Source organism: Ochlerotatus camptorhynchus, unplaced genomic scaffold (assembly GCF_037179485.1).
Source record: "Ochlerotatus camptorhynchus isolate MF236.1 unplaced genomic scaffold, CSIRO-AGI_Acam_v1.1 ptg000197l, whole genome shotgun sequence".
Classification (NCBI taxonomy): Eukaryota; Metazoa; Arthropoda; class Insecta; order Diptera; family Culicidae; genus Ochlerotatus; species Ochlerotatus camptorhynchus.
Genome location: NW_027040687.1, coordinates 1,529,878 through 1,535,201, shown reverse-complemented (window position 1 = coordinate 1,535,201; position 5,324 = coordinate 1,529,878).

The following is a 5,324-nucleotide window of genomic DNA, read 5'->3' as shown; positions in this document are numbered from 1 at the left end:
GTTCTACCCATAATGCACAGGAAAAAAATAGCGACTGTAGCTATCACTGCCTACTAAACACTGTGGCTAGCCCAACCAGAACAGAACATGCACTTTATGTTCATTGGCGGCTGCTATTGTGCATACATGCAGGATGCAAACAATACATAAACACACACACACACACGCACACACACACATCCACAGCTCGTAAAACTTTACCAACCGTTAACATTAATAACTGCCCTTTACCCAGTGCTCCTGGGGGATTCATTCATATTCACCACAGCCCCACTGTACGTAGATAAAACAGCATTCCGTGCAATGCATATGGTGACGGAGTGCTGCGAGCAGCCAAAAAGCTACAGTCGGTCTTGTGCCGGGGGTGGGCGACAATCGAACACATCATTATAATTTCATGCGTTTGTGAACAATGTATAGTAAACAGATGATTTTTCCCCTTCTGTTGACGGCAAGGTTGCTTCTACTCAGTTCACACATTTGTCTTCTTCTAAGATTTTTACGCTTCTTTTACGAGTGTTTTTCCAGCTCTCAACTCTCGATCAACAATAGAAAAGGGCCCATCAACATTTGTAAACAAACCGTTCCGAAGCCCATTCATCACAAATCGAAGGCCGCCCACACAAACCAACACCATCATCGTGTAGGTGGAAGTTTATCCTATCCGATGATGGTGTTGGTTTGCGTGGGGTGGCCTTCGCTTTGTGAGTAATGGCTTTGGAACGGTTTGTTTGCAAATGCTGATGGGCCCTTTTCTATTGTTGATCCAGAACTGAGTTTTCTAGATGCACTCCCACAGTCGACCGAACTGGGAATCAAACCCGCCGCCTTCGGCTTTGTAATATCGTACGTTAATACTGACTACCCGTGCAAAGCTGGAGATCAAATTGAAAGCAAAATTTTCCTGTTATGATGTATCTTTTATTTTTATTACTCCAGTTGACATAGCAAACATGAGAGCATGACTTTACACGGAAAACTAATCCTGCTTTCAATAAAATAAATTTGATTCCTGATTTTGCATTCTTGATGTTTAACTGCATACTATCTATGCTTGTCACGTCGAAAGACTTGAGTTCAAATCTCAACCGGACAAGTTACGAATGACCTACAATGTGTAAAATAAAACAAATTTTCGATTTACTCAGAGTGAGTGCTCAGGAATCGTAAAACAGCTGACTATGACTCTAAAAGTACAAAATATTAACATATGATTTCACTATTCCGAAAAAATTTTTTTTAGGAAAGTGAGCCGAAGCAACCTTGGTTGACGGTTTGTACGCCAGTGTCACGTCGTTATTTACAACACTCCGATAAGAGAGTTGTGCTTTGTGAGGCGCCCTATGGTTTTTGGGAATGCAAATAACTGTTATTACTGATACTTCTATACAAGAAACACACGCATGGTACATTTTGTACAGAGAGCAGCTGTTTAAAATACGCCTATCCAATTATAACAAGGAGACGTTTGCTTTGATCTTAGAATACACCCAAAACAACACAATCTATTATTTACCCAAGATTATTTGATCTAAAATTTCCAAACCATCAAGCAGATGTGAATGTTTGAATAAAATTGTCCTCTGAAGATATTGCGGATTTTGCACCTGATTAGACTTCTGCGTTACATACAACCATTGTTTTGCTCATGGCTCACTTATAGCTAATTCGTTTATTATCGGTGCGAAACCGAACTTTTTGTCAGTGCGAACCTCAACCTGAGCTAGGTTTTAAAAACAAACGAATAAACTGACGTTTGTCAGAAAACAAGCAGACCCAATTTTGATACCCGATCCAGGTTGGAACTGAATAATAAACGAATTCGCTATTAGTAATGGAACAACACGTGTTTAAAAATGACTAGAGAAAATTAAGCATCGGGAATGCGCTCCCGGATATATTGATTTGGTGAGTACGTTCCAGTTGAAGATTGTTCGCTCTAAATAACCCTTTTTTGAATACATTTAATTAATCAAACATTATTATATGCTGGGTTTAAAGGTTTTGTGGATTTGCCAGTCACGTGTTGATAGACGTACATCTTGTCGTTTGTCTTCCAAAGGTCTTCAATGAAGTTGATTCACCCTGCTGCAACAAACCATCAGGCAGAACTCTACAACCAGTGAAGTATCTGCAGTCATAGGTAATCCTTGCACTGATAGTGGGTTCTATTCACATCACATCACATCAAGTGCATACTATTCCTTATATTTTAAGAAAAAAAAAAATACGAAACGAATTATTTGTCGCGGTTTCGAAGGAATTGTCGAACTTTTTCCTTAATACGACCCATCAAGCGGCGCACAATTGTCTCATCCACTGATTTGGCGATTTTATCCCATCAATTTTTCATCTGAGCTGCCGTTTTGATGACTGTACCTTTTACCTTCAGTTTCCTGAACTGGGCGGATTGAGGGTTTTCGGAACAAACTGGCCTCCGTTGTCCTTGTACCATTGTTGTATTTACCGGCTGTAGTGACAACTTGCAAGAACTGACCAAACTGTCACCGGACCATCATGTGACCTAAGAGGAATACTGGTTTCTTACTCTTTTATCAAAATCTCTATCTCTATCTATATCTATCTCTAGCTCTATCTTACGCACTTCAAATCGGCCAATCACGAGCTGGTTCGCGTTTGACAGAAAAGTGGTTCGTTTTCGCCCCCGTATTGTCTCCTCTTCTCTTGGCTGTAGGGCAGAATCGGCAGAATATGCTTCTGGAGACATTCGGTTTTGTAAACCTCAAAGTTCATCATTTTCTCAGTGACTAAAAAATTTGTCTTCTGGCCGCAACTGCAATTTCCCTGCCAAATCATATATTTGCGTGATAAATTTACTTCCATGGTACGCAGCTGAAAAGTAATGACGTTTTTACGTGCTACGGGATAGGACACGGAATGCTAAAGAAATTTCTTTCAATTAGCATTTCTTGACCCAGTACGCAGTTCAAAAGAAATCGGTAAAAGAAAGATCGATTACATTAGTATCGTGATCGACATGAAGGTGGTGCATTCTGAATGAAATTTCACTTTCCTTGCGGAATAACGGTCTGATCAATTATTCCGTTACGTAATTTTAACGTTTTTTTTTTTTGCAAAACTGATCTTTTGGATGCATTTTGACAACATAAAAACTGATTTATATAATTGATGATTTTAAAATTTGAAGACGCCTCGCTATGATCTCTGAAACTTAGCAAAAGACACATCCCTGTCAAATTTTCTTTTGGGAATAATCCACAATCGTTTCCTCTTCAGCTTAGAACCAGGCTTTATCCACAAAAACAAATTTGGTTATGTTGGTCCTGGAAGCTGTCTGTTTTTGGATGTAAAAAACGTTAGAACAAAACGTTGTTCGGATGTTTTCAATTGTACTTCATGTTTATTGTTCTCTGATGTTTTCAGATGTACAAAACGTTTAAGGTAAACGTTGTTTGAATGTTTTCAAATGTAGATGCTTACTAAGGTTTTTAGATATACAAAACACTAGAATCTTACTTTTCAAATGCTTTCAATTATATTTTCAACATATTAGAATTAGAAACATAATCGTGTAAACACTGCACACCATTGTTGTTAGATAACATCATAAAAATGCGTGCATAATAGTCAATGCTGAAGCTTCCGTTTCCCACCAGTCAGTTAACTGACCTTAGCTTACCTAATATCATTGCAGCAACTCTCTATGCGGCAGGGGAACTATGCCATTGGCGAGCTAAGAGTTATTAGACCACTGACATAGGCGCCAATTTGTAGGTGATGAGGCACTTGGTGACATTACAGCGATCCGTATTCGGTTTCTCCATCGGGATACGTATTCGGTTTCACCATCGGGATCCGTATTCGGTTTCCCCATCAGGATACGTATTCGGTTTCCCCATCGTTATCGGTATTCGGTTTCCCCATCGGGACCCGTATTCGGTTTCCCCATTGGGACCCGTATTCGGTTTCCCCATCGGGATCCGTATTCGGTTTCCCTATCGGGATTCGTATTCGGTTTCCCCATCGAGATCCGTTTACGGAATTCCCATCAAGCCCCGTATTCGGTTTCCCCATCGGGATCCGTAAGCGGTTTCCCTATCGAGATTCGTCTACGGAATCCCCATGGGGATCCGTATTCGGTTTCCTCATCGGGATCCGTATTCGGTTTCCCCATCGGGATCCTTTTACGGAATCCGTCTACGGAACCCGTCATCGGGATCCGTCTACGGAAATCGTCATCGGGATCCGTCTACGGAACCCGTCATCGGGCTCCGTTTACGGAACCCGTAATCGGGACCCGTTTACGGAACCCGTCTATGGAATCCATCATCGGATTTCCATCGGGATCCACTTCCACTTTATTTTAGTAAACACATTCACTAGCCTACAAAGAGATCCGGCTTCAAACTCCCCGCCAGGATCCAGCTTCTGACTCCCTACCGGGATTCGTCTTCGGACCTAAAAAACATAATTACATTACATAACATTAATTCACATTTACTTACCTGAAAAACATCGAATCGCCACCAAAACTCGCGACGGACACATTATCGGCACTTTCCCGGGCTAATTCGTAATAAAACCAAACTTTTCCCACTGCGAAAAAAAAACTGTACACGGCCAATGACATCAACGCAAATTTGAGTACAGTGTACTCAATATCGAAAAAAGTGCAGGATAAGTAAATTTTCCGCATGTTTTCCTGTGGAAAACCTGTGGAGTGAACTAAACTCAAATTTGGATTGTTCTTATTTGCCGTGTAGTGCTGACTCAGGACAAAACAAACCTGGATCAACAATAGAGAAGGGCCCATCAGCATTTGTAAACAAACCGTTCCAAAGCCTATTACTCACAAATCGAAGGCCGCCCACACAAACCAACACCATCATCGTATAGGTAGAAGTTTCCCCTATCCGATGATGGCGTTGGTTTACGTAGGTGGCCTTCGCTTTGTGAGTAAAGGGCTTTCGAACGGTTTGTTTACAAATGCTGATGGACCCTTTTCTATTGTTGATCCAGAAATTTTGCATGCGGCGAGGTTATCATTGGATGTATTGTGATGTTTTATGCGTGCAACAAATTACATCGTGATGACGTTAGCTTCTTATGTAACGTTTGGTTGTTTTGTCATTGGATGTATTCTAATGTTTTATGCGTCCAACAAATTACATCGTGATGAAGTTTGATTCTAATGTAACGTTAGGTTCTGTTGTCATTGGATGTATTCTGATGTCAAATTTTACATCGTCAAGACGTTTGATTCTGATATAACGTTTGAGGCTAATGTATTTTTATGTACTTGGACGTCACACTAAAGTTTGAATACATTAAGGGTACAGCAA